General features: G+C 33.4%; 1 protein-coding gene across 1 annotated transcript in view; it reads right to left on the reverse strand.

Moving 5' to 3' along the window:
* Positions 1-7544, reverse strand: part of LOC129220758 (uncharacterized) — a 218787-nt gene extending 211243 nt beyond the window's left edge. Inside the window, exon 1 of the mRNA XM_054855187.1 lies at positions 7407-7544. The gene's annotated coding sequence lies outside the window, so the exon portion shown is untranslated. The remainder of the gene's footprint in view (positions 1-7406) is intronic.
* Positions 7545-12423: the final 4879 nt, after the last annotated feature.

Consider the following 12423-nt stretch of genomic DNA (forward strand, 5'->3'; position numbering starts at 1 on the left):
AAAAATTAAAAATTCATCAAAATTGAAAACTACTTGAAATAAAAAAAACATCATTTTCTTAAAAATATAATGAAAAGTATTGTGGAATATACTTTTATCGGCGGCTTCCGGTGGGCTAAAATTTACATATATCAATAGTTTAATCCTTCCTGTAAATAAACAACAACATTTTAGCTGCGACCACCTGCGACTGCAGTCGTGGCAGATAGTTTTGTTTGATCTTCGCTATTTACGAATACCAATATAGTAAGTTAGAAAATAACTCGTAACGGTTATTTTCTAACCGTAACTAAAGACTGATTGATGTGGAATCTTTCTTGAACATCTTCTTTTACGGTTAAGTATAAAGTTCATCCGAACAAAATCAGTAGCCTGCATTAAATTAATCTTTAAAGAAACTTATTTTAAAGAATTGTTTGATTTTTTATTTCACTTGATTTTGAGAAGTAGATTTCCAGTTTTAAGTTTTTTCAGTCAAAATAAATTGGAAAAAGTTATCATTAAGGTAAAGAGCCTTAAACCTGACGCACACACACAAGTTTCATCAGATAAAACAAATATTTAATGTCTTACCAATTTTCTAAAATAATTTGGAATGAGTTTTTTTTTTTTTTCCTTAAAGAAAAAAAAATCATTCAAAATTATTTTATAAAATTGGGATTGCTTTAAATACTTGTTTTATTTGAAGCTATCAGCTTTAAGAGATGTTTTCGGATGTCAGGTTTAGCGTACTTTACTTTATCTGTTTTTACCTAGCACCTGTATCTATTGTAGACCTAAGAATATGAGATAGTTTTCATCATCATGAATAATTACATTTCATATAATTTGTTGGTTTAAAATATATCCTATCATATTCTCGCCAGTACTTCTCCCCCCCCCCCCCCCCCCCCCCCGCTCTCTCTTCAGAGGAATAATTTCTCATATTATTATTTTCTCGCACAGATTCTTTCCCCTTATTTCGTTTATAGAAAACTTTGCAAAAAAACAATAATGTAAATAAATAACAGTACTAAAGTTATTCCCAGAAATAAACTACTGCGGGTCGGACATGTTCAAAAAAAATATTCCAACATGAGTCGCATTATCTTTTATGGCACTACAGAAATTCAGATGCAGCCAAAGTGCCGAAGAAATTTCACAACTTTGCTCGTTATTGATTCAGACTGTGTAAAGATTCCGTTGCTGTTAAACATGAACGTGACTATATCCGTGAAATCGTGACTTCCAACAGCGTGACCAATTAGCAAATGAACTTGCTTCTATGGAACGATTTTGCGGCAATGCCACTGCCATGGTTTAAGAATTTTAAAGTTTTGATTTGGCAATGAATATTTCATCGGTATAAAAACAAAAATTAAATGGAGTTTAACGCAATAAACTGCGAGTTAAAAATGTATGACTTTAGATAGTTAAGCATAAATTATTCTGTTTGGAGTAATTTTTGCGGTTTAATTATTTTTTGAAAAAAAAAAGGGCTTCTTTCTCTACTTTTCACTTTTGAATGCGTTAATAAATATGTAATTAAATAATGTACTCCATTCAGAGATTTTTTTTTCTTCAAATATGAGTAAAAAAACTCTATAGGTTTTCAGTTGTTTAGTTAGTTTTTATAAAAGTGTTCCACCAGATTTCAAAATCAATTATTTCTAAACGATATTGAGCATCACGTTTATCACACTTGAAAAGGGTAATTGGTGTAATCAATGCTTCTCCTTCACTTCATGTGTTTATATGCGTATTAAGTTCTTGCACTAGCTTAGTATAGTTTTAACAACTTCAAAAATAGTTTACAATCGGAAATGTCATTTTAACCCCCGACACACAAAGGAAGGGGGTTATACGTTTGACGTGTCTGTGTATCTATGTATCTGTGTATCTGTCTGTGGTACTCTAGCGCCTAAACGGATGGACCGATTTTGAAAAAAAAAAAAAAAATTTGTTCGAAAGGGGAGTTGATCGAGAGTGTTCTTAGCTACATGGCGTCTTCGAATGGCATAAATTAACGAAGACATTAATTAAAAACCTCTAAAAGGTTTTTCGCAATTTTCGCTGTGAAAACATATTTAAAAATTTTTAAATTTTGTACCAAAATAAAGAGTAATTTTTTCTGCGTCTGATAGAATGAGTTTGGAACGTCTCTGTTACATAGAATTTGAATTATACCTTTTTTTAAAGCAGATTTTAAATATGACTAAGCCTTTATTCACGCGATTGGTAACCGAATTCGTTGTTGGTCGACAAGGAAATTAAACGCAATGATTGAAAAATTTTATCTGCTGCCAGTGTCTGTTTGTCAACAAATAAAATATTTGTGATTGATTTTTAATAGTAAAAAGCTTTTTAAAGGATTTTCAATTTTCCCTCTTGATTCGACATTTGCGACCCAGTCGCGCCGGGGGGGGGGGGTTAAATTTTTAATTTTAGTTATATAATTAAATTCTTACGTTGAACATAATAGCTAAAATGAGCAATAACATTGCACACTTTTATTTTTAAATTATACTTCCTATTAAATTATAATGTTTTGTTTTTAGCACCTCCAGTACGTCAAAAAACAGATAACGCATTATTTATATACGGTGCACGAATATCATATAATTTTTCCTAACTAAGCTTTCGAGTAGCATTTCTTGGTCAATTTTCAGTTACGATACGTCAATATTATATTCGATAAAGTATCTGTTTCCTTTGTTATGCCTAAATACCAAAAAGTATTTACGCAACAAATTTGCTACTTGTACCGTTTTATTAATTATGAAATATTTAGCCTTATCAACTTTTTATTTTTACTTCATCCTTAGTACCATTTTTACACTGAAAGTATTTTTCCTTCACAACGGAAGAAGATTATTCTTTATTTAAACACAAAAAAGGGTAACTGCATTTTAAATTGCAACAAATACAATAGCCAATCTGAAGAAAACTTTATTTTTCTTTAAAATTACTTTGTATTTCAAGTCAGGGCAGTAGCAAAAGGGATTTAGGGATTAAAACCTCACAAAAATACTTAGTTTTAAGCTTTCTAGCTATATTGTCAATTCTAGTTTGTTAAAACTTATATACGTGTAAAGACTTATCCCCCCCCCCCCTCCAAGAGAAAACTGGTTTGCTATGATTAAACACCCTAAAAACCTCCTTTCTATCAGAAAATTTTGTCTGCGGTACACTGCTAAAACTGCAGGTTGCATATATGGCACTTTTTAGAGATAAACCTTTTTAGCATCAGAGGAGAGAAAAATTTTTAGGGTGCCATTTTGCCCCCTCCCCCCCTCTTCCCCAATGGCACCGGGGAACCAGAGGAAACCAAATAGCACCCTAAGAGTTTTAATAGTGTAGTGTTTCAAGATACTATTTCGTTTCCGAGTATTTTAGGTAAATTCAATATACTATGTCTTCTTTTTTTTAAATACATAAGATATGTAAGAATAGCATATAATTTTTCATACCTGCTAAGTATAACTCAAGCAAAAGTTTGTCGAGCTCAGGGTTTTTTTTTTTTTCTTCAAACCTTCCTCCCTCTTTTTTGTTTCCTTCGAAATATTTTGTTTCCTTCGTTATGGTTATGAAACTCATACAAAAAATGACAGAAAGGAAAAAATCAAACAAGTTTTGCACTTTTTTTTTTGGAAGGGTGAAAATTATTTACAAAAGAACTAAGCAGTTTACATTTCTGAAACAGCTTTCTCTTTAAAAATTTGTGCTGGTGTAATTTCATTTTACGCATCAAGATTTACACATAGTAAATAGGTGTATTTTGCATAATATTCCAAAAGTTATAGAACACTCTCGTGATAAGCTTAAAAATTTTTTTACACGTTTTAATTAAAGTGAATAAAATAATTAACGCATAATAATACTGCTGGGGAAAAGAATGGCAGCATATGCAAATTATTTATTTTTCATTTGTTTGTATTTTTGACATCTATTGCACTTTAGCTTTATTGTATAAGCTTGTTTAACTGGTTTCCGTTGAAAATAAAACATGAAAAACACGTCAAATTCCAAGATTTCCCTATTGTTTGGATGCAAATCAAAATGTGTTTCTTCAAATATCTCAAAAACTCATTTCTGCACGTAATACTCTTTACCTTCCCACAGCAGAATTTCATAAAATACGTAAAGTAACGATTCTTTCGATAGCGTTAATGCTTCAAAATTTGAGTGTAATTACAAAAATGTATAAAAAATTACATTCAGTTATAGTCCTATCATGTAAAAAGATTCATTAAAATATGCTGTGTAATATTAATTCACCCAAACTAATTCTATTGTTAATAGTCACAAAAATTTGTATTTCTCGTGTGCTTCTAACAGAGATTCTTAGCCGCTGTGGTCCGGCGGACCGAAACCGGCCCGCCTAAAATTGGGACCGGTCGTGGAAAAAGTTTACCAATTCTATTTTTAAAAAAATCCTTAATGAAATAAAAAAAATATTTTCTACGATATTTTTTACGCTAATTTTGAGATTTGCTTTTGGTCATTTTCTGTGTTTTTTCTTAAGTTATTTACTTTCGCACGATAAATTATTACAATTACTTCTCCTTAAATACAAAAATAGTTGGAAAGTAAATCATAACACAAATTATACGAAAAACATTTAACTGTTTTTTAATACCCAGTAAAGTGATTTTGTAAAAAAAAAAAAAAAAAGACTAAACCGGAGAAAATATTTTCAAATTTTTACCGGCCTGCGTGTCAAAATGTGTTGAACAACGCTTCTTCAAGACCTCCACACATCAAAAATTTGTATTTCGTGTACAATGCACACTGTTATGCATGTAAGAAACAATTAAAATTAAAACTTAAGTGTAAACTTTGTAAAATAAGCAAGATTTACACTTCATAACAGAATCGTATGTTTGTCTAATTAACCAATCTTTTAGCCTCTACTTCCATCTATTCAATCAGGAGTTTCGAATAGACAAGACAAAATATATTGATGCGTGTAATTTATTTTCTTTTATAATATATTTGAAATTATTTATTTATTTATTTATTTATTTAATCGGTACAGATGTGATATACCCCCCCCATTTGGCGACATCCGATTTTTTGCACAAAATTGAAATATTTTTCTCGCCAATGAGGCGATAAATTTTTAAGCATGGCATCCCTGGTGAAACTAACCTGTGGTTGGCAACGCGAAGGCAAACTTGTCCGAACTTGTTTACTTGGGTTCTTGGTTTTACGCAGGAGAGATACGTGTTGTTTTGTGCAATATACCTTACAGGAATGCTTATTTTGTGTTAGTTTAGATTCAGTAGTTGTGTTTTGAAGTAAAAACATTAGAAAATGCCAGTTTCTTCAAACTTGAAGGTTAATTAAAAGTTAACTCCAACGTGGTGTGTATCTATAACGCGCCATTGTCAGATGATGTTTTGTTTTGGACTGAGTGTGAGGATTTATACCATAAAAAGGTAAGTTCTTTATTTTAGAATTCACATAAAAATTCTCACTTCGGAAATTCTTTGTTTTTTACAAATCCTTGAGGGGTTCTTGTAGCTTTTAACTTTATTTTTACTGTATGTTAATTAATTTTACAAAAATAGTTTGGTTATTTTGTTCTAAAAGTTAATCCTTATCGATGCCACGAATTATTTAGACATTAACGTGCCTCCTTTAGGTACTGAATTTTAAGTTAACAATTGAAAGTTCTTTCGGTTGTACTCTTAAAAATGCTGAATTTTATTAATAAATCTGCACAATAATGGTGCATATTTCACACTTAAAACTGTCATTATTGTACACTGAACGGAAGGAGCCACCCTTGGGTGTACATACACATGAATATGCATAATATACATAAATATACATAATTGTGACCATACTCCGACTGTAATGTATATTAACAGTCGGAGGGATAACGGACCGAGCGACAGCGAGGTCCTGGCGAGCCCGAGGTCTCATAGTACTTTCGTAATGAGACCGAGGCAGGGCCGGCGAGCCGAGGTCTCATTACGAAAGTACTATGAGACCGAGGGCTCGTATCCCGGAGAAATGATGAAAAAAAATTAATGCATTAATTTCGACTTGTAATTAATACAATAATTTATTTCATTGTATTTTAATATGTTTACAAAAAACCCCGGCCCTGTACATTTTTGAAGCATATATTCGTGATATTTTTTGTTGTGCTTTTATGTTGTTTTTATATATATTGTGTTCTGAAGTGCTTTGATCATGTTTTTTTATCTGATTTTTTCCTGTTGGCGCTAAAAAAGCATCGCTAAGAACGATGTATGACGTATGTCGTCATACATCGTTTTCTTGGCGACGCTTTCTTGGCGCCAACAGGAAAAAGTCGCCAAGGGTGGGGTATATCACATCAGTTCCATTTAATCCCTTGAATAAAATAAATTGAAACTGAAGTACTGAAAATTAGGATTGTATCGTACTGAATGAAATCAATTTCAGCAAATATTCTGTAAAAATGTAATGCATGTAAAAATCACGTCAAACTTTGCTGAACTGATTGATTCAAATACATGATAGTTTAACAGAAAATATACAACGTTGTTTAGCACAAACAATTAATGTTTATTTTTGCGAAACAACGTTGGGTATTTCCTGTTATTCCTTGGCACAAAGGTATTTATTAATTGATTACATGATAGTTTATTCTGCAAACTCATAATTGCTTGCACCAAGTAATACAATTATTTTAGAGTCTTTGCAATCAATATTTTCAGTTTTTATCCGTAAACAAGTTTCGTATAAAACCGGTATTTAAGTATTTTATAACAATCAATAAAATGCATAACAGACAAAATATTGTAAAAATATGCAGCATAATTTAACAATAAATTAAATTATAGTTGCAAAGTCCAACTCAATAATGAACAAATTACTCAAATTTTCCTATTTTCTTTACACAGAACATTAATTTCATGAAGTAGTTTGAGTTATGTGCTTACATAACTTGATTTCAGCGATAAATAGCGAGGAAATTTTATTGAAAAATATACTACTTCAAGCATTTTTTTTTTCCAAAAAACATGGTCTAGATTATTCAATTAAGAGAAAAAGAATTTTAAGAGTTGTTTTAAAATAGTCTAAATTATTATAAATCTTTTTGTAATTCTACATAAACATTAAAACATATCATTTGATCAAGCTGATTTCTAAATTATCAATTTTTATAATACAGATATTTAATATCCTATGCAGTATTATAAAATAATTTGATTATTCTTGAAAAAAAAGTGGGGGGGAGGGAATAAATTATTAAGATTTAAAATTCTCTTAACCTCCTTGCTAGTAGAAGATTATATAGTAACTTGTTCCAACCCGGAAGGGTTTTTAAAGCCAGTCCTCTCAGCCACCCCCCTCCACCGGAGCGCCGCTCTTAAGTGGATCCGAACGTCTGATCCGAAGGATTAAGACAAATTAAGATCCATTCTTACCTTGGCTGAGTTGAGGATTTTTCAGGATCGAGGTCCGGCCATGACCAGCATACACAGCAGTTAATCCCCTCAACTCGCCCCTCCCGGAAATATACTGTTTCTGTGGCTACGGTCGGCGAGGGCGCAGCGCGGGCCGACCCTCTCCCATCGTTTTTCCAGGGGCTGCTGCTGTCTTCGTTCGCCGCTCTCGACCTCAGCGCGCATTCCTCACGGCGCAGCCCTTGCCGGGGCGGAAGGAACACTTGCGCGCCCCCGCTTGAAAAACGCTGTTTTGACAGCTGGGGTAGGGGAAGACGTGGGCCATTCTGGGCTGTAAGAAAGATCACTGTTTAGGGCATTGTTTCAGAATTAACTGCAATTGAGCTATCATATCTGAAGCCCTTTCGTCTCAGAGACGTTTTTATCTCAAAACGAAATTTCGAATTGCAGTTTGTGCTATAATTCTACACACTAGATATCTTGACGGATTTCTTAAACGACCTTATTGACCAGGTAGAGTTCAAATGCAAGACAAAATGAAATTTCTTTTCAAATTTTCAATCACATTTAGATTTGTCTTTAAAATTCAATAATTTATAAAAGTCAGTAGTTCAAATTTATTTAGTTTAAATAATGAAAAACGAACGTTTTGAAAATTTTACTATACCTTAAAATGTTGAATTGAACTGCAGCTTGTGTTGTAATTCAACAAACTATTCTACCATAACGGAATTCTTTGATAGTTTCTGTTCCTTAAGGGCCATTCACTAATTACGTAAGGATGATTTTAGCAGTTTTCGACACCTTCCCAATACAAAGGTACGTAAGATTTTTCAAACTCCTCCCCCCTATTCTTACGTAAGATTTCATTTCGTTTCAAAATAGTAACATAACGAAACTTACATCACTGAAATCGTTACTAAAATCACTGTTATTAAATTAAACCTTTTTATGTAAAGAAATATTTGCTAAAAAGTTGAAATTTAGACTGAATGTTTTTCTGACTTTTTGAGCAATCAGAAATGCTTATTGCTTTCATTTGATTGTTGAATGGTGTCTTTTGATTTTTTCCCTGCTTCCCTCTGCAGCAGCACCGTCGACCGGCCCCTCCCGATGCTGCTCCCATTGCGAGCTAAGTCTCCAGGTTGCATCAATACCATACACAGACGCGTACATACACACGCACGCCTACATACATGAACGCCTTCTCACGTGCGTACATACGCACACGCCTACATACACATGCCTACTTACACACGCACAAACGAAGGCCTACATACACACACAAACGCCTGCACACACACGAACACACACATACACACGAACGCCTACATACACACACACACACCCCGCCTACACACACGCGCGCATACACACACACAGCACTGCATACACAACATGCACATTTATACATGCGCCTAAACAAATACACATACGCATATATACACACACACACACGCTCGTGATTACGAAAAGCATAATTTGAATTCAGGATGTCAAAATTGAAATTAACTTTTTTTATTTCTTTTTAGTATATGATGCTACACTAATTAAAAATAAAACATGCCATACATAGTGCGATTCTTTTATTATATTTTACATTCTTTGTGAAATAAACAAAAAGCAACTCGTTGTAATGCGTTTCTTTACCTTCCAGACGCAAATGAAATATGTTCTCTACCAAACCATTTGACCGCGAGATTTCTGATATAAAATGTCGACTTGGAAAATGTTACGTCCTCCCCCCCCTCAAAGTAAGGGTACGTACAGACTTTTCCACCCCCTCCCCCTCTCCTTCGAGATCCATACGTAATTAATGAATGACGCTTTACATTTATAGTTCAACTAGTGGTACCCGCACGGCTTTGCCCGTAATAGAAAATTAAAAGGTCATTTGGTTCGCCTGTATATTTACAAATAATGTATGGTGAATTTTATCGCCAATTGGCTTATGCCCATGTTATGGTTCCACGTTATGGTAATTTCGTAATTTACTCGTCCATCTTATGATAATTTTGTTTTTAAAATCGGAATAGAAAAAGAACCACATCGAATTTTCGAAAAATCGCTTTGAGGTGCACACCTCCATGCTACAAAGTAACTTTGTAACAAATTTCATGAAAATCGGTCGAACGGTCTAGACGCTATGCACGTCACAGAGATCCAGACATCCTACAGACATCCAGACATCCTCCGGACAGAGAGACTTTCAGCTTTATTATTAGTAAAGAGTAAAGATGATAAAGACTACAAGAAAAAGAGGGGAGGCGGTTCTAAATTTTTGATTCACGTTTGGACAACTGCTTACGGTACCTCTTGTCTGTAAACGTTAATAACCTTAAAATACTAAAACAATTTTATTTATTTATTCCAAATAAATAAAAGTAACTTTTTTGAAAACCTTGTTGCCTCGAAACGTCGATTTCAAAGACATTTTGGGCTTCAATTCCATGTACTATAGTCGGGAAAATCTAACAAGGCAGCATTGGGAAGGCTATGCAGATCCTTTTTCACAGCAATATGACGCTACCAGGTTAAGTTTGCCCCAACTTTTGAAATATTGACTGATATCTATGATGTCCCTTTTTTGACAGGTACAGTTAAAATACAAGAAAAAAAAAATTAATTTGAATTTTGACATCTTGAATTCAAATTATGTTTTTCGCAATCACGCGTCTGTGTGTATGTAGGCGTGTGTGCTTGTGTGTGGGGGTTATGTGTGTTTGTGTGTAGGGGGTATGTGTATGTGTGTAGGCATGTGTGTTTGTGTCTGTGTGCATGCATGAATATGTGGGTAATTGTGTGTATGTGTTTGTGTGTGTATGTGTTGGTGTCTGTATGTATGCACAGGCCCGGACTGGCCATAGATTTGACCGGGACTTTTCCCGGTGCGCCCTCTCGAAAGGCGCCCTTCTGTTGTTTTCTTATTTTCCAAAACAATGTTTTAGCAATATGGAATAAATTATGTGGAACCAAGAAGTGATTTTGCATGTGAATATTTTTACATGCAAAAGCAATGTTCTTTTTATTTATATAAATGTTCCCTTTTATTACCCCCATAAAAGCAATTAGTCCCCTCTCGTTTCGTAAACGGTCTACTCCCAGGGCATCGTTTGTGGCTTATACTACAGAGCCGTAAATCATGTATAATCTTAAATTATAGAATCACGATCTATGATTTCTAATTAACTGCATTATGATCTATGTGCTGCAAAATGACAAATGATAAAAGATATTAAGATCAAGCCTGTCCTTGAACTTTTTTTTTTTCATTCTCCCTCTCTTTTTAATATGATTGGTTCATTTTATGACGGCTCTTTTAAGGTCGCATCAGTTTTCAAAAACAAAATTTTACACTCAAAAAGTTTTACTTATGTTTTATTTATGAAAAATATGTATTCCAAACATTAAGCAAAAAACGTTACATTTTAACTCATTTTCATGGTTTCATGGTAGTAGTTACTTTATAGCATACATAAGCTGTTTTCATTACACTCGTGTCAAATTTGACGTTTGAGATGAAAAAAAATAATAGTATACTATAAGTACAGAACAAATGAGTAAATATAATTCGAAAAACCATTTGATTTTGAGGACTGAAATTAATTAATCATCAGTGTCGCGTTTCATGTTATATTCACATCCACACTAAATTCTTTATCTTAATTATTCTTTATTAATTTTTATTTTTATAAATTATAACATTTCTTGACTTATTACCCAAATTGTAAAATCATGTTTTCCCTTCATGACAGAATGCCTTTTTTGTATTGCTATTCATCCGAAAACATACTTTTTTTTTCTTTAAGTTGGTACATTTATAGAAACTAGTAATGGCATGATATTGATTACCACTCGCTCATACTCTCAAAACAATTGCATAGCTAAAATGCTTTAAAGAAGCACCATGCAGATATGCAAAGATTTTTAACAGTGCAAAGAAAAAAAAACTTGTAATGAAATGATATTTTTAATTTATTCTTTTCGAGTTTTAACTTTAGCACAAAAAATAAAATGAAAAAAAATTTAATCAGTCTTTGAAAACGGACACCAGTTTCAAACGTGATGTACACCTCTTTAATTTTGAATTGCAGAAGCATTTTGTCGAAAATGACAAACTAGCATACGCAGGAAAAAAACTATAAAAAAAAAAAAACCTGGGCATGAATATCGATCGCACTGAGAAAACCTCGTCAGCTTAAGGAATCGACAAATTCATGTAACAAAATGACAGCATCATGTTTCAAAACAACTGCAGATACCAGTGAAATGCAATCAACATCACACACACAAAAAAAAAAAAAAAAAAGAAAAGAAAAAGAAAAAAAAAAAGTATCACGGCAAGAAGTGTTTCCTAATGCTGGTAACTATTGAAAGATGCATTTCTGAAGAAAGACGAACAAACAATGAATTTTCGGAAGAAGTGCCTATTGAGAAACACATTTAGCAAAACTTCTCTTTTTTCAAAACTAGAATATATTTTACATTTCACCCCCAACCGCTTCCCGGCGTTCTTCAAATTTTCAGTGGGTATTTTGGTGGTCTTTCCTCTTTTTTTTAGGGACTCTTTCTAGGGATAATAAGTAATATTTAAGGGGATGTGCCAACACTTTTGGGGGGAAGGAAGGGAGGTCTCTCCTACTATTTTTGAACTTTCAAAAATATGACTTCTCGTTTGCACATTTTCGGTAACAAAAAATGGCTTTATTTACTTCTCAATGATTTTTTATCCCCTTAAAAAGTCCGCACTAAATCTTAATTTCTTTGATATTATGGAGGCTAAATCGGCGCCCTTCAACTCAACCTTCCCGCGCCCTGTTGACCACCCAGTCCGGCCCTGTGTATGCGTATGTGTATGTGTTTGTATGTGTAGGTGTCTGTATGTATGCGTATGTGTATGTGTTTGTGTGTATGTGTAGGTGTCTGTATGTATGCGTGTGTGCATGTGTATGTGTGTATGTATGCGCGTGGTGTAGGATATGAACGCAACCTGGAGACGGTTTTCACTATAGGAGCAGCATCATGAGGAGCCGGTCGA

The sequence above is a fragment of the Uloborus diversus genome, chromosome 4 (assembly GCF_026930045.1).
Source record: "Uloborus diversus isolate 005 chromosome 4, Udiv.v.3.1, whole genome shotgun sequence".
Lineage (NCBI taxonomy): Eukaryota > Metazoa > Arthropoda > Arachnida > Araneae > Uloboridae > Uloborus > Uloborus diversus.